The sequence below is a fragment of the Lolium rigidum genome, chromosome 2, assembly GCF_022539505.1.
Source record: "Lolium rigidum isolate FL_2022 chromosome 2, APGP_CSIRO_Lrig_0.1, whole genome shotgun sequence".
In the NCBI taxonomy this organism is placed as follows: domain Eukaryota; kingdom Viridiplantae; phylum Streptophyta; class Magnoliopsida; order Poales; family Poaceae; genus Lolium; species Lolium rigidum.
The window spans coordinates 251,381,852-251,400,158 of NC_061509.1; the positions used below are offsets into that span (position 1 = coordinate 251,381,852).

At 47.3% G+C, this 18,307-nt stretch overlaps 1 pseudogene; it reads left to right on the plus strand.

Moving 5' to 3' along the window:
• Window positions 1–994: 994 nt before the first annotated feature.
• On the plus strand, window positions 995–16,075 carry LOC124690768 (annotated as a pseudogene).
• Window positions 16,076–18,307: the final 2,232 nt, after the last annotated feature.

The following is an 18,307-nucleotide window of genomic DNA, read 5'->3' on the forward strand; positions in this document are numbered from 1 at the left end:
GACGAGCATGCACACACATGGTCGATATGTACCCAACTCAATTGGTGCACGAAGGAAAATTTTAGGCTTCCACAAAAATGTGTTTCGAACTCGAGTCAGAAACGCGATGTGCAATGCGTGGCGAGGCGGGCCGCGGAGGAGGAGGAGTGTGGGAGAGCTCCTTCTTTTCTCACTCACTTGGAAGGACTAGAAGAACATTCATTATAAACCACTCCAACTCCCTTCTAACTAGTAATGTAGGACTAAATTTTGTCTTCCAAGACTGTCCCCAAGCAACCAATATAATGGACCCTTAGATTTCATGAATTATAAGCTATATGGGCCGCTTTACTGGCTCCAGCTCATCTACATCCAACATTGTTTTACATAGATTTCCAAGTATTTTTCTTCATACTTTCTTTGAACGCTCTCATGTTATTTGATCACTACGGCGATTTGCATTATGCCTATTTCCGGTTTTGTTTTCCAACGAAAAAAGATGGGCGATGGCTGCCAATCCATCCACCCGCGGCCCGCGCCCATGTGCAGAGAGCCAGAGATTTTTCGATTGTTTCCGAAGAAAAAGGACGGGGCCAAGTCCGGTTTGTATTTGAAGTGAGCTGTACGTTAAATAGGAGCAGTACTGCAGAAAAATGTCAGGCGATCTACAGGAATAGGGTTTGGAAACCGTATCCGTCTCTGCTTCCGTCTCGTCTGAGGAGGCTATATACACCCTACAACAACAACCTCAGCCCAAGCGTCGACGATTGGATTGTCACACGACGGAAGGAGCTTCGTTCCAACGAGTTTTTTTTTTCTTCCGATCTTCGCGGTTGACAGCGGTTGCCTACTTCCTTGGTTTTTGAGATCGGTTCGCCATGAAGCTCGACATCGCTGGCTGCCGCCGCCCTGAGGTCAGTCGTCAATTGTTTCCGATCTTGTTAATTCTTCTTTGATGCAATTCAATCAATATATCGACTTATCGTCCTGGGACACTAATTCCCATCCTGGCGGAATGCAGCAGCCGAATGCAGACATGCAAATCAAGCTGCCCGACGACGTGCTGCTCAACATCCTAGAGAGGGTGGACACGCTCGACGCCGTCAGAACCTGCGTCGGCTCCAAGCATACTCTCAAGCTTCTCACCATGCTCTCACAGATAGTCATTGTCCTCACGGCCAATGAGCTGGTCCGGAAGAATGGCCTCGTGGCCGACCTGACCGGCGGGATCCTTAGCGGCAGATCTCCGCAGATCCCCATCCGAATCCTGAAGCTCAACTTCGTCATGAGAGGCGACGATCATCTCAAGATCGGCAGATCTGTCGCCCTTGCCATGGCGACACAGAAGATTGAAGCGGTGGAGTTCGAGATACTGACGATCAGGAATTCTCTTTTTTTGCTCTCCTGAGAATAGGCTTGACTTCGCGAAGCAGTTCAATGATTTTATTGGTGTGTGCCCTGATGCGTTTGGTGGTCTCACACGGTTGCATCTGCAAAACATGAGGTTTGGTGAGTCAGACATACCAAACATCTTAAGCACTTGCAAGCGGCTCGAGTCGTTGTGGTTCTTCTTCTGTGATTCAGGAGAACATTCGGTACTGCAGATAGAACACGCTACACTCGTCGAGCTGAACATCACCAATGGGTATTTCGAGACAGTAGAGCTCAATTATCTACCAAAGCTACAACGGATAAGCTATACTGATTGGCAGTATACTAAGAACCCGCTGGTTCTTGGTTTCGTCCCTCGGCTTTCGAATCTAAGCCTCGCTAACGCATATGTTACTTCAAACAAGACCATCAAGATAAGCCAATTGCTTGCTAAAGTCCCCTCGATAAGCAATCTCCATCTGGATTTTCGAAGTGAAAAGGTAATCGCTCCATCCATCTTTGTTACATTCTCATTCCGATGATTATATATGGAGAGAGGACTTTCGGAGGAGGTGCTCAGTACACACTCGTTCTAGACAGTCTATACTATATCAAGATTTCTGCTAGCTCTTTTTTTTTCTTTCAAATAACTTCTCGTTTTTGTATATCTCACACCATTTGAACTTGAATTTTTGCAAATCACTTGAACATAAGAACTAGAATGAGGGAAAAATATTTATATTTTTTAAGAATTTATTTTGAATTTTAAAATAATTATAAATTGTAAATTGCAAAAAAAATCCGAACAATTTTGCCCCATTATATTTGTTATTTTTGAGTGATTTGCATAAAACTGAAATTGATATATTACATAATTTGAGAGATAAAAAAGAAAAAGTCAAAAAATGAGAAGGTATTCAAGTTTTTTCCTTAGATATGTTGGTGGTCAGCGGCAGCAGAGAGCTGTATGGCAACCTTGGTTAAGTTGGAGTGAAAACCCTGCACCGACATCAGTTGGTGCCGGTGATGACCGTGTCAATTTTGTGTGTTCGTACGGTTGGTGTTGCCTTGTTTTTCGTCATCGGCTAGACGGTACGGAGCCCCGTGGCCGCTGTGCATGTAATAGTGGTGGCTCTGTTTTAGGCTTCTTTTATAGTACCTTTTACCACCTCTAGAAAGGGAGAGGTATGATTTGAGTCAATGGTCAGGATTAAGCTACTTAAATTAGGCCCGGCAACCCAGTTAGCCATAGATGATAGAAAAAAACTAAAAACAGCATTATTCAGCCAGGCCCCCGGCCCCCGGCCCAGCTTCTGCATCAAGAGATCGCTGCCATCGATCGACACACGTTCTGCATCTGGTGCCACCCCTGCAGCCACCAGATCGCCGGCGAGCTCCGCCGCCACCAGCTCTGTCCCGTCGTGCGTCGCGGACGAACTCCGTGTCAGGACCCAAAGGTCAGGACATGGCCTCGCCGGAGATGGGGGAGAAGGGGAGCTCCGGTGGCTCAGATCTATTCATCTAAGGAAAAGGTAAAGTGCAAGACATAGATAAAATTAGGGTTTATATTCAGCGTGCCTCCCATCCACCCTCTCCCACTCTTTTATACAACAAGAGTAGGACCACGCATAGTTCGAGTAATTCTTATTACAGCACCTTAAACAGTAATTAGCGCGAAAACAGGTTTAAACGAGGAAGCTACTGCTGGCCGTTCGATGAGCTTCATCCCGACCGTTGGTTAACTGATGGAGTGTTCTTCAGCTTGAGGTAGCGTTGGATCCTGACAATGCTCCCCCCTTGAGACAAGACCTCAGGGTTTGAATGTAGGGAATGTAGCTTGGACCCATGACGCGTCCTCCCAGGTGGCTTCTTCCACTGTCATACCGTGCCAATGAATCAGCCATTGTGGCACGGCCACATCGTATGATCCCTCGCGGCGAGGCACCAGGCGTCGCTGCAGAATCGCAGCAGGATTGCCCTTGATCTTGCCTGTAGGAGTAACCAGAGGAAGGCCAGGAGTAGGAACTTCCTTGTCGCCGACGTGTTTCTTCAGTTGGTTGACATGGAAGACATTGTGCAAAAGTGTGCCTTCTGGAAGCTGCAGTTTATATGCTCTGTTGCCCACCAGCTGGATGATCTTGAAGGGGCCGTACCATTTAGATGCTAGTTTCAGAGGGTTACCCTTGCCCAGTGCGTGTTCGCGATGGGGTTGCATCTTCAAGTAGACCAGATCGCCGAGTGCAAAGGTTCTAGGGGTTCTCTTGGCGTCAGCAAATTTCTTCATTTTCTTTTGGGCCTTGGCAAGGTTTCGTTGTAGGATGGAAATCATTTGCTCTTTATCTGCCAGAGTTGTTTGAGCTTCAGTAGAGAGGTTCTCCGGAGCAGGGAGTTCTGTTAAGAGTGGTGGTGCATATTCATATAGTGCTTCGAATGGGGACATGTTGATGGCTGTATGGTGACTGCTGTTATACCAGAATTCAGCAGCTGGGAGCCAATCACACCACTTCCTAGGTTCCTCAAAGGCCATGCAGCGCAAATATTGTTCCAGGCACTGGTTTACCCGCTCAGTTTGGCCATCTGTTTCAGGGTGATATGCCGTGGAGAAGTGTAAGGATATTTTCATGGCAGAGAAGATTTCGTGCCAGAGTTTGCTCAAGAAAATCCTGTCTCTGTCCGTTGTTATCACTGTGGGAGGTCCATGTAACTTGATGATGTTGTTGATGAACAAGTCAGCAACTTTCTGGACAGTGTAGGGGTGAGAGAGGGGAAGAAAATGGGCATACTTGGTTAATCTGTCAACCACCACTAAGATAACATCCTTGCCTTTTGACTTTGGCAGACCCTCCACGAAATCCATGCTGATTTCTGCCCATTTTGCCTTTGGAATAGGTAGTGGTTCCAAGAGACCAGGATACTGTACTTTTTCTGTTTTTGAAATCTGACAAACAGGACAAGCAGCTATTTGGTCTGTCAAGAATTGTTTCATCTTTGGCCAGAAGAAAGCATGCTTGAGTTTCTGGTATGTTACTCTGATGCCAGAGTGTCCCCCAAAGGCAGAAGAGTGGAAAGAAGCAAATATCTTGTGTTTGAGATCAGATGAGCTTCCTATATATATTCTGCCCTTGTATCTGAGTATACCAGCTTGAACTGTGTAGTTTGCATGGCTGGTAGGATCAACCACCAATTCTTGTAGGAGTTGGGTACATTCAGGGTCACCTTCATATGATTTTGTAATTTCAGTAGTCCATGATGGAATAGCTACTGACAGAATGTTACAGGTGTTGTCTGTCAATTCATTTCCTTCTCTTGGTTCCTCTGGTTGGTATTTCCTGAAAAGGGCATCTGCCACAGAGTTCTCAGTGCCTTTCTTGTACTGAATAGAGAAATCAAACTCCAGTAATTTCAACATTAACTTATGTTGAATGCCTTCCAGTAACTTTTGGCTGGCAATATACTTCAAGCTGCTCTGGTCAGTTCTGATAATGAGTTTGTTGCATAAGAAGTAGTGCCTCCATTTGCGCAGAGCTTCCAGAATTGCCATTGCTTCCTTCTCATAGATGGATTTAGCTGCATTGTTTGGCCCTAAAGCTTTACTGTAGTAAGCCAACGGTTTTGACTGTTGCATCAGGACTGCTCCAATTCCAGTGTCACAAGCATCAGTTTCAATGGTAAAAGGATGAGAGAAATCTGGAAGGGCCAACAGTGGGGGTTGTGACATTACTGCCTTTAGTTTGTCAAAGGCATTTTGTTGTTCCATATTCCATTGAAAGGAATTTTTCTTGAGAGCCTGGTGAAGAGGTTGGCATATATATGCATACTTGGGAATGAATCTTCTGTAGTACCCAGTTAAACCCAAGAAACCTCTGAGTTGTGTGATAGTTTGAGGCATTTTCCAATTAACAATGTCCTCTATTTTGGCAGGATCGGTTGCTACTCCCTTTGCAGAAATGATATGGCCCAAGTATTCAATCTGTGGTTGCTCAAATTGACATTTAGAGAATTTGGCCTTGAGCTGGTGAGTTCTCAGAATGGAGAGTACTTCTGTGAGGTGAGCTTGGTGGTCTTCTCTGGATTTACTGTAAACAAGTATATCATCGAAGAAAACCAGAACGAATTTCCTCAAATATTTGGCAAACAGGGAGTTCATGAGTTCCTGGAAGGTTGCAGGGGCATTGCAGAGGCCAAAAGGCATCACCAAGTATTCATAATGTCCCAAGTGTGTAGAGAAAGCCGTTTTGTGGATGTCTTCTGCCTTCATGCGAATTTGGTGGTAGCCAGATCTCAAGTCAAGCTTGGAGAAAATGACTGCACCATGGAGCTCATCCAGTAAGTCCTCAATGACTGGGATAGGGAACTTATTTTTGATGGTTAGCTCATTCAGGGCTCTGAAGTCCACACAGAGGCGCCAAGACTTGTCTTTTTTTCTTACTAGAATGGCTGGGGACGAGTAAGGGCTTGTGCTTAGCCTTATTTCATTATTTCTCAGCATTTCTCTGATCAGCAGCTCCACTGCATTCTTCTGACTGTGAGACATTCTGTAGGGTCGAATGTTTGGTGGTTTGGCATTGGGCAGTAAGGGAATTTGATGATCAGCAGCCCTGTGAGGAGGTAATCCAACAGGTTTCTGGAATATGTCCTGGAATTGTAGCAGGATGTCCTGGATTCCAGAAGAAATGTTTGGCTTCATCAAGCTGTCAGTTGTTTCAATGTCAGTTACTGCATTTATCAGTATATATCCAGAAGCTCCCTTTGACAGTAACTTGTTGCATTCATCAGATGATATGATCAGCTTTTGCTTGGGGAAGAGGTGGTCAGACAAGGTTAACAGCTTGCCACCGATGCCAATTGTTAACTGACGAGCTAGGAAATCAAATGTGACTGGATTATGTTGTTTGAACCAGTTAACACCCAAAATGATATCTGACCCCTGTAACTGTAGGATTCTAAAGTTTGTGGTGAACTGATGCCCTTGAATACTGAATTTGCAGCCATAGGCAATAGCATCAGAAGAAAGTGTTCCTCCACCAGCTACAGTCACAAGTTGTTGCTTACTAGGTGTCAGAGGGATGTTGTGTTTCTTGGCAAAAGCAAGGTCCATGAAGGTGTTAGTACTTCCAGTATCAGCCAAAGCTATAGCATTTGCCTTGTTGAATTGGAGGAGTAATGAGATGGTGGAATTGCTTGGGCACCCACTGTAAGCAGCTACTGAAATGTTCATCAATTGTTCAGGTTGTTCCTCTTGCACATTTGCTGGTGGTTCCAGTATTGCAGGGTTATTGAGTAGCTCCTGTTGTTCCCCCAGTTCTTCGACAGGTCTATCTTGTTCCTCATCATTTCCCTGCATCTCTATTGCATTCAAAGCTCGTTGCATAGGTTGACATTTGTGTCCCAAAAACCAGTTGTCTGGACAGTACCAGCATTTGCGAGGTTCCCTGATTCTGTCATTGCCTGCCCTGTTTCTGTTGTCTCTGGGTATCACAGGTCTGTTCTGCTGTACTGGGGCTCGGGCTGGGGCAATGAATGGTATAGGCCGTTTAGCAACCGAATTCGAAGCCTTTTCATATTGTCTGGCATACCAATAAGCAGAGAGCAGAGACTCTGGTTTTTGGCAGTGCACCTGGTGTTTGATATTGTCCTTCAGTCCACTGATAAAGCGATCCACAAAGAAATCCTGAGGCAAGTAATTCCGTTCCCTCTTCATTTGAGTCATCCAGATTTCATATGAATCAATATAAGCATTGACTGTTGTCACCTGCTTGAGCAATTGCAGTTGATCCATAGGATCATTTGAGACTGCATCAGGAAATCGGTCGATGAGCACTTGACTGAGCTGTTCCCATGAGAGTGTGTGCAAATTCAGACCAGAGGTGCTTATCCATGTTTTTGCTTGTCCCCTTATATGAGCCAGACCCCATTTCACTCTGTGTTCTGTTGGGATATTGACCAATTCCAGAATATCCTCACACTCCAGCAGCCATGCTCTTGGAGCTTCACCTAGGAAAATAGGCAACTCGACATGTGGTGTACGCAAGTGCACTTCATAATTGGTTTGGGTCTGTTGTGGTTAAGGGAAGCGTTGGGGAGGTTGTGGTTGTGTGTAGGTGGGATGGTTTTGTTGGGTGTGGTAGATGGAAGTGGTCGGCGGTGATGGTTGTTGTGTGCTGAAAGGAGGGTGATACTGGTGTGGTAAATATGAGTTTTGGCTGTGTTGGGAATCGTGGAGGGGTTTGGTTGTTGGTACATCTGTGGGTGGGTATTTGGGTTTGACACTTGGTGGATGTGATGGATCGGAGGAGGTGTGCTGTTTACGATGGATGTGGCAACGAGAGGCGCGGTGTAAGTGTACACTGGTGGCGTTTGTTGTTGAAAGGTTGTTGCTTTTGGTGGGTAAGTGGGATGGGGCAAGTTCTCCGGCGTCAAGGCGCCGAATTGGGGTGGTGTCGGCAGGGTGGTGACTGGGGTTGGTGCCGGGGTGGTGACTGGGGTTGGTGCCGGGGTGGTGACTTCCAAGATCGGTGATAGGTGAGCGTGGGACAGAGGTGGTGGAGTGGAAAGGAGGTGGCTTTGGGAGGTGATGAGGTTGGGGTGGGAGGTGGGAGCGATCCCGGCGGCGCTTGCGTACGGTAAGGAAGTAAACAGAGCAGCCATCATTTGAGTCATGCGGGACATCTCACCTTGCATCGCGTTCAGCGCGGCGGATGTGTCGGCGGCGGCTTGCTCATGCTTGTCCAGGCGGCGACGGATGGCACGGACCTCGCGTGGGAGACGGGCCATGCGCTGCTCGTCCTCGGGATCGTCTTCTTCCGTCGTGGCGGCACGTCCGTCTCCGCGGATGCGGCGGTCGCGCGACGTAGATCGCGATCTGGCGTCTGATGGCATGGTGGTGGTAGACGGGGTAGGCGGGTGGGTAGCTTGGGGACGAAGGGAAGGGAGGGTGGGTGTTGGAGTCGTCGACTCGCTCTGATACCACCGTGTCAGGACCCAAAGGTCAGGACATGGCCTCGCCGGAGATGGGGGAGAAGGGGAGCTCCGGTGGCTCAGATCTATTCATCTAAGGAAAAGGTAAAGTGCAAGACATAGATAAAATTAGGGTTTATATTCTGCGTGCCTCCCATCCACCCTCTCCCACTCTTTTATACAACAAGAGTAGGACCACGCATAGTTCAGTAATTCTTATTACAGCACCTTAAACAGTAATTAGCGCGAAAACAGGTTTAAACGAAGAAACGACTGCTGGCCGTTCGATGAGCTTCATCCTGACCGTTGGTTAACTGATGGAGTGTTCTTCAGCTTGAGGTAGCGTTGGATCCTGACACTCCGCCGCCACCAGCCCCCCCCCATCGTGAGGGGGAGCGCCGCCGCCATCTGGTGCCACTCCTGCCGCCACCCCGTCGTGCTTTGCGGACGAGCTCAGCCGCCACCAGCTCTGCCCCGTCATGCGTCGCGGTCGAGCGCCGCCTCATCAGGCTGGCCCCGTCGTGCGTCGCGGTCGAGCGCCGCCTCCATCACGCTGCCAGTAGGTCGACGCCGTCGCAACAATGGGAGGATCTTTGAACTCGAGGAGCTTCTACAGGCATCTCAAAGCCCCAGTAAATTTCAGTTCACGGTGAACTTCAGTTCCCGTGCAATGTTAAGTCATTGATCTAAAATTCTAAATTAGTACCAACCTCTTGTTCAGTCACAACATATGTCTGAGTGAGAAAGCTATGCTATTTCTATATATAAAATGATAGTTACATATCAAGAAGGATAACTGTTATTTTGGTCAACTATTGTGAAATCTGCTACAAGCCTTGAACTGAAATTATGGACACTAACGTCCCATATGATAAATTTCATTTGAGTATGTTCAGTCTAGTATCATAAGAGTTAACCTTATATTTGCAAACTTTGTCCAACTATGTTAAATCTTTAGTGTAGATTTCGATATAAGATATCAGTGATTCGAGGAAAAATTAAAATTCACTGTGTGTATGCCTAGAATTTCTCTAGACACTCTGAAGAATGTCAGTTCATCTAGCATTGTTGTCTATTCAATATTCTTTAGTGAAACATCTCTCCTCCTTTAAAACAAATAATTGTGCATAACTGGCTAAGAAGTACCACCGTTACTGATTGTAGAAACCTTGGTAATCCAGTGATTACCCATATGGTATTGTTAACCGCCTTGACCAATCCTGGAAATTTGTTCATCAAATTTATCTGCTGCTGAATTATTGTGTTCATACTCATTTCATGAAGTTATAAAAATTAAAGGTTTAGCCTTGTGGTATCTTGATGCCATGATTTGCACCTGAATATGATATTGTTGCTTTTGTAGATGTGGTCATGCCTTAAAATGTTATCTTGATGCCATGAATTTTCATGACTGCTGAATATATGAGACTGAAATGTCTCAGTCATTGGGGATGATGCTGCCAACTACTGTAAAGAAGTCGTACCTGTTGGTCTATTACGCTTTTCTTTTCTGCATAGGTTGATGAATTTATTTGCAGTCAACCCCCTAGATCATTATTCTGGTCATATTTTACCAGTCTTTGAGCTTCCATGTCACATTCGCACTACTGGATGCCGCAGCATGCTTATTAGTTAGTCACGATCACCAATTTTTGGTTGTTTATCAGCATATAGTTTCAAATAACAAGGGGTACTCCTTTTGGGTATATGTTCTTACAGCCAGTATATGACAAATTCCGTTATTTGACAGCCAGTACTATTTCAATTGCAGGATAAAGAGTATTCTGAATTAAACAAGATAGCCACCTTAGCTGCCAGATTTCTCAATCAAACACTGACAAATTGAAGTAAAAAATAGGACTACCAAACTCGATAAAAGACAGCTAGTCCGACACAATAAACTGAAGTAAACAGCAGGGAGAGCAGGGGTCACGCAGCCAGGCGGTGACCTGCACAAGGTCAGTCGCCAGTAACATCTTGTAAGGGCATCTCCAACCGGGCGACCCATCCCGCGCCCGCGCGTCCGGATGGGTCGAAACGGACAAAAACGCGGCCCAGCGCGCGGACCCATCCCTAAAACGGATGGCCGCGGCGTCCGGGACGACCCAAACCCGGCCCAAATCTTGGCCGGGTTTGCGTGGCCGCGGACGCGAAAGGCTGGTCGCTCGCGTCCTCCCCTTGTCCGCCCGGCCCGCCTGTCTGCCACCCAAAACACAAGGCCGCCGCACACATCTCCCCACCCGCTCCGCCGCCACCCACGGACCGGCGATTTCGGAAGCGCGTCGACGCCGGCCATCGTCGTCGAGACGCCGGCAAGCGGGCGGAAGCATGGGTCGAGGTCCCGCGCTGCTTCGCCGCGTCGTAGCGAGTCGGAGGACGCCGGCGCCGGCGTTGTTGTCCTCTCACCGTCGCGACACCTCCCGCCGTTCGCAGCTGCGCCGTTTCCGCCGGAGGTGAGCCCTCCTGCACCGTGTTTCCGGACCGCAAGTCGGCTGAGACGGCCATGGCTGCAGGGTCCCTAGAGAAGCATTTGGATCGCCTCCGCCTGCGAGGTGTTCGTTCAAAAGCTCGAACTAATATGTGTCCCTTTTCAGATCATGGTGGACAGCGACGACGAGTACTACTTCAAGAACTTCATCGACACGTCGTCGAAGAGGAGTCCGACGACGAATTTTTCACGGATGCTGCGGTGCTCATCCACGAGCACATTGTCTCGCGGATCCCCGTGTTCCGGGGTCCTTGCCGGGGCGCGCGGCCGCCTTGGACCGCAAAAGAGAACGCGGCCACGACCAGCTCTACAACGACTACTTCCAACCCAATCCATTGTTCGTGCCGCACTTGTTTCGCCGTCGTTTTCGGATGAACAGGCCGCTGTTCCGCCGGATAATGGATGGCGTCAAGATCTACGACGACTACTTCTGTGCGAAAGTGGATGCACTTGGCAAGGTAGGCCTCTCTTCGTACCAGAAATGCACGGCAGCGATTAGGATGCTCGCATATGGCGTTGTCGGTGATTTCGTAGATGAGTACACGCGCATGAGTGAGTCAACCGGCCCGGAATCGATGTACAGGTTCTGCGGAGCGGTGATCGGTTCGTTCGGAGAACGGTACCTCCGGCAACCAAATGCGAGAGGACACAGCTCGTCCGTTGTCGATCAACGCTTCCGGGGGTTTCCTGGGATGCTTGGCAGCATAGGACTGCATGCATTGGGAGTGGAAGAACTGCCCCTTTGGTTGGCGGGGGTCATACGGCGGCCATTCCGAGGGTGCACGGTCATTCTTGAAGCTGTTGCTTCCCATGACACATGGATTTGGCACTCATTCTTCGGAATGGCTGGCTCGCACAATGACATCAATGTCTTTGCAGCGCTCTCCGGTGTTTGATAGGCTAGCGTACGGTCGGTCCCACGATGTGGATTTTGAGATCAATGGCCACCACTACACCAAGGGGTACTACCTTGCTGATGGTATCTATCCACCTTGGGCTACACTCGTGAAGACAATCCGAAACCCCGGCTCGGAAGCGAGGAGGCAAGGTTTGCCAAAGAGCAGGAGGCAGCCCGGAAAGATGTCGAGCGGGCGTTTGGCATCCTCCAAGCTCGTTGGGCTATCGTCAGACACCTGCCAGAGCCTGGGATGTGCAAACTCTGTGGGAGGTGATGACCGCTTGTGTAATCATGCATAACATGATTGTTGAGGTAGAGCGGGATGATTCACTCTTTGATAATGAATGGGACGGCCAAGGAGAGTTGGTTACTCCTCAACGTGCTCCGGCATCATTCCGGGACATTCTTCATGCGCACCATGAAATTCGAGATCTAGCTGTACACAACCAGCTTCGGGCTGATTTGGTCGAGCACATGTGGCAGCGCATGTAGGCAACAATGCTGCAAACAACAATGATGAAGGAGCCTAGAGCATTTTGTATCGTTTCTTCATTTTATTTGAATAATACTTTATCCTTGATTACATGGACTATGTAATGTATAATACATTTAGAGCATTTCAACTATTTTATATATTTTTTCTATAATTTATTTTGCGTTTTTCTAGTGATTTTACAAGAAAAACATACCATGGGCGCCGCGACCCAAATCTGGCGCGTTGGGCGCAACGCGCGACCCAAACGGACGCGCGGACGCGGGGCACCGTCCGCGCGTCCGCTCGGGCACGCAAACGGCCCAAAACGGACGGCCCAGCGCGTCCGTTTGGGTCGCCCGGTTGGAGATGCCCTAAAGCACGCCATCGAGACTAGCCAGCAGAAGGTTCACGACCAGAGGCTTCTGCGTCTCCTCTGGAAGACCCTCGATGCTCAGCTTGGTATGGAACTCCACTTTTTCCGGCGTACCAAGCGCACCGCGGATACTCACCGTCCATCGTCGCGGCGTGGATGGACTCCCCATCAATGGGATCGCAGTGTGCGTCTAGCGAGAAGAAGTCACTTCCGCGAAGAAAATATATCAAGGTTACATATCAGAATATATCTATATTCAATTTAATCTGTACCAATTCTTATTTGTTTGATCTGCGTTTTCACAGTATGTCTACCAGATCTCTGGATCATCATGCAGCTGCCAGTAATTTGCAATATCCAGAACCTGCATCTTTCAACCTTCAGTACTCGAATCTGAAAACAGCTATTTTGTCAACGTACTACTATTCTTATTCTTAGGCTGACTTCTTTTCAGCTTCTAGGCTGGCTTCGAGGTCGTGGACCGCTGAAGCCCAAAAGATGTCTCCAGCTTTGGCCCAGCTTATTCCTACCGAGAAGCCCCAATCCTGTCTATAGCCAGAAACTGGTCCAGAGCAGTTTCCCGGGCTTCTCCGTCGGAGAGCCGAACCGGTATATAGAATAGCCCCGCTCTCGAGTGAAATTTACACGAAACTGCCACTCCCCAAGTTCCCGGATGGCCAACGAAAAAAAAAAAGAAAAAAACGAAACGGTACACGGCCCCAAGCATCGTGACCTTGGTCAACATGGAGCGATAGGGTTCCGCCATGCCGCCGCTGGCCGCTGCTCCCCCGTCGTCGACGCCGGTTGCTGCTCTCCCGCAGGAGCCGCCGCTCGCCCGCTCCCCTGCAGGCGCCGCCGCTGGCCGCCGCGCTCCCCGCCGTCGGCGCGCGGCCGTCGCTCTCCCGCGGGCGCCGCCGCTCGCCCGCTCCCCTGCAGGCGCCGCCGCTCGCCCTGCCGCCGCTGGCCGGTGCTCCCCCACCGTCGACGCCGGCCGCTGCTCCTCCGACCTCCGTCGGTCGTGGGCACGCTGCTGAAGCCTGGCCCGCCCGCCCGTCTCCCTAGCTCGCCCTCATGATCCACTCCGGCGTGATCTGCTCTGCCTCCGCCGAAGAGCCCAGGATCTCTCCCAGCACATGAGGCAGGAGCCCCGCCGACCGACGTGACCTGCTCCGCCTCGGTCAGGCACGCGGAGCAACTGCCCTGGCTCGATTGGAACACGCGAGCGTCCGATCCAGTTCACCAGGCCAGCTCGCGTCTGTCTTCCTGTTAGCATGATCTTTGATTTCTTCTGTTTATGTTGCCCCCATTCCTCAGATATGATTATTGCACTCCATGTTGTAATATACAAAAATGGTCTAGATTATTTATTGCTCATTGAAAATGATGTTACAATTGAGCTGGGCAAATTTTGTATTTAAGGGTGTTTCGGACTTTTCACAACTTAACACAACAAATAAGCTAAAATGTCACAAGCCCAAAAGAATAGGAAGAACAGTTTCTGAGAGCTTCTCCTCACCACAGTTTCTACCCACCATTTTTCATAAGCTGGCTTATGCATAAGCCTAAGCCCAAAAGAAGTCACCCTTAATAGACTCAGGCATAAATCATGTTTCACATCAATCTAAAAACTAGTCATAACTTGTCGGCAAAGCTTGAACCTCAACTACCGATTGTTTTGGATCTTTTTATTTTGTTTTGATTACAAATGCAGCATGACTTATCATGTCAGGTAAAATACACATTATCTACAATTCCTCCTCACTATATTTTGTATCTTCCCTTTTTTGAAACAAGACTCGGCGTATGATATAATCTATGTAAAGTGCAGAAGAAGAAGAAATGGATGCAACAAACTCGTAAATTGTTAAAATATATTCTAAGGTGCAAGAATAATGTATGGCGCATCCTTTTCATGTTTTGTCAGCCAAACGGCAAAATGTGTTGTATTAGCATAACTACTCATACTTTCTCTCCTCAATTCTTTGGCATTGTAAACTTCTATGCCTGAAGCTAATTGTTGTGTCTATAAAAAATGATACAATGGTGTAGTACAAGTATCAATAACAATACTCTATACTGCAATTTTAGTACAAATTTCAGAATGTGGTAGCACAAACCTTACAACGAGCCTATCGGTGTCTTGTTCAGACAGCTGGCGCTCGCTCAGTGACCCGGTGCTGGCCACCAGGCGGCCGCTGAGAGCTGAGGCACACCTTCCCGGCACCTGCACGAGCGCCGGCCACCTGGGGGGTGTCGTGGCCACCTCGCTGCTGAACGCATGTTGTTCTTCGGGAAGAAGGCGTCGGAGTTGCGCTTAGCCACAATCCTCCGCCTTCGAGAACGAGGACGACGTCGCCGGCCAAGGGCGCGCGGCCAGTACATGTAGGGGAAGGTGCGGCGGAGGGGGGGAAGGTGAATATCTGGCACATGCCGGCGGCAGTGTTGGCGGCGGCATCCAACTCGGTTAGGCCGTCCCATGTCCCCATCCTCAAACCTAACGGCTGCACATGTGTCCGGCCTGTCTTTTGGGCCGTGGGCGTCTACTGGGCTGGGGCCTGGCTACGGCCTCTTTCTAGTTTGGTGCGAATTCTGGCAGAGGTATGATACATACCTCTCACGTTTCAAAGAGCAGTATGACTTTTTTTAGGCCTTCGGATGGACAAAATTGGGTGGCTCGTATTGATTTCAGGGTACCACAAAACAACTCCTGTTTTATCTTCTCCCTCGTGTTGCCTTGAGGTGATTGCTGCCGGTTTTGGTCGCTAGGCATTTTGGTTGTGGACTCGAGTGGGGCATAACCTCAGGGCCGGCAAGTTACATTTTGTGTTCTATAAGTTTTTGACCAGTCTTCCTTACAAATTAGACAAGTCTTTTCTACATATATCAATTATATATGGTATAATATGAACTTAAGTGGGTCTTTCCTATGATTTCAGGATGAAATTTATGCACATGCACTAACTTTAATTTATTTTTGCGCCCCAGGTTTGGCTTCACCAAGAGTCTGGGAAGTCGCTTGCGCCTCTGCTTGACAAACTGCGCTTTGTGAATCTGGACAATATTCCTAAAAAATGTGGTATCGCTTGGACATTGTCCTTTCTTGAAGCTGCACCATCCCTAGAGGAGCTTTGCATCACAGTATCGGATCATAAGTGCCAAACGGATTCACAACAAAACTGCTCCAAGAAAACGGATGTGAAGTGGCAGCCATGGGTTGCCGATTTCAAGCACAATAATCTAGCCAAGTTAAGCATCCACGGTTTTAAGTGTGGTGACACCTTCACGACATACGTCAGGTGCATCATGAAAGTAGCAGTGAACATCCGGGAGGTATCTCTACACGACATGAAAGTGTGTATGTTCTGCGGGAACAGATCCAACCATGTTGAGTCTTCTCTACTTTCGAGATATCCACAAACCAGCGAGGAGAAGGACTTTGTTAGTAAGAAGATCATGGAGGCGTTGGTGATAACGTCTCCTGCTGTGATTCGATTCCGGCCCTCCTGCCATTATTCATCTCCGTTCTTGCAGTAGATGTATTTATTTATGGATTATCCTACATTCCTCTATATATGTAGTTAATTACAAGCAGTTCACGACTTCACATACTCCAGGATTAGTAGACACTGTGTGTATTCTCCTGTTTTCCCGTCGAAATGAATCGTTGGTTTGATATTTTAGTCACTTGTTTTTTCAGTGATGTTTCAATCATTCTATTTTTTTAGTTTTTTATTTGTTGTAGCTGTGCCTTTTTATTTGTGCATGCAATTGTACTTTTTATACAATATAACCTTCACTTTTTATGTTATTTTTTGTTTGTATTTATTGCAATGCGCTCCTTATTTGTGCAACTGGATTTAACGGTAGGGAAGACTTAAACTTCAGAATTTCAGTCACATACTCACATGTGTTGCACCTAGAGGAAATACCGGCAGTTGATTTTGATGATAATTAGTTGGCGTTGGATAGTTAGGAGAGCCGTAATATTTCCAGGAGGGATGTAACATTAAGTTTGGCATTTTGGTGTCTTATAAAGGCAGTGGAAAGCGACGCTTCTATCGATTGAGCCCTCCATAGGTTCTCATAGGGCTAGGGTGTAGCATATGGGTGAGTATATATACTAATCGTGGGCATCTCCAGTGAGCCGACCCAAAATGACCGAGGCGGTCCGAACGTGTCTGTGCGGACAAAGGGCATGGTCCACTTGCGACCAAAACGGATCGAGTGACGCAAACCGGTCCGTGAGAATATGGTCGCACGGATATTGTTGCACCTCCTTGTTGTTCTCCCTGGACCCTCTTGTCAGTGCTATACAAACCACTACACCCATGAAATTCGCTTTGTTTTTTGCACTGTTGTTGGAGGAGCCATCATCAGCCGTTGTTAGCCGAAGGGCAGTCCTCTTGCCAGCGTTTGTTTATATGCCATAGCCGCAACCGGAGGAGCTCGGGCCCTAAATCCGTCTCCACCATCGTCTCGTGTCTTTGTCCCGGTCGCCACCACCACCTCGGTCCATGCCTTCGCCGGTGGTGGTTTCCTTTTGCGGTTGTCTTCGTAGTTTCGGCTAGGACAAGGCAATTTCACCGGCCGTAGGCTCGGGAGCGCCTATGAATGATACCTTCGATTCGGATTACAGATTGTACTACTTGAAGCTTTTTCCGTAGAGACCTAGGTTTATCGAATCCATAGGAAGATTGCTTTTGGTGTAAGATCACTGGAACAAGACTTTTAATTTTTGCTTTGTTTTTGTTTTAGGACCAACAATTTTCTTGTGTTGTTGTGTACCAATGATTTGGAGATAGGCCAGGGCTTAAGGTTTGACATGCATCTTTGTGCATTAGTGTAAATGAGATTCAAAGATAAAATGATGCTCACACTTGTCAATATACTAAAATAAAGATCGAACATATAATGTGGGCGATGCGTCCTAAAAACCATAGTTTTTAGGGATCAATTATCCACCTCGAGTTTCTACGTAGCATGCGTATTAAGAAATCAGACAATAGCATTTGGACCAGTATGTCACTGTTACTCCCTAAAAGGTAGCCACACTATCAACCCATGGATGTTACCACTTGAGCATGGCATCGAATCATGCAACTATTTTACTCTAACCTCAATAAATTTACCGATCTTTCTAGTTTGGGTACCTGTCATACCTTAATATCAAGACAAAGAGATCATAGATTAGAAATGGATTTCTACTACCATGCTACATAATATACCATAAGTAAATAGATGCACTTGATGCTGCAAGGCTAGGCCTCAACCCATACCACGCGGGGACTACTCACACATGATTACATCAACTATCATAAATGTTATATTATAAAAATATCAAAGAGATAAATTTATATTAGGTGTCGTCCGTCAATTATGTTGTGATAGCAGGCACTTAATTATCCGGTCATCAATGCTTTATTTATCAGAATAAAAAAGATCATAATTATAAATCCAGGCTGGCTAGCTGGTAGATATACAATAATAAAATAATATATTACCATATTAATACAATCTAGCATGGTTCTCTAGTCAATTTACAGGAATACAATAATTTAGTGTCGTACTAATACAATTCAGGCTTACCTAAATTACAGATACACTCAAATTCTCGCAATTGGTTTCGTGCATACATATTTTGTGACGTACAAGTATCACCTCTTCTGAAGTTTGCAGCTCAACAAGTTCGTCTATGAACAATAATATCACAGAAAAAAATCCTCATTTTCACGTGGGTGACAGCTTCATCATTTCTTCACATGGATG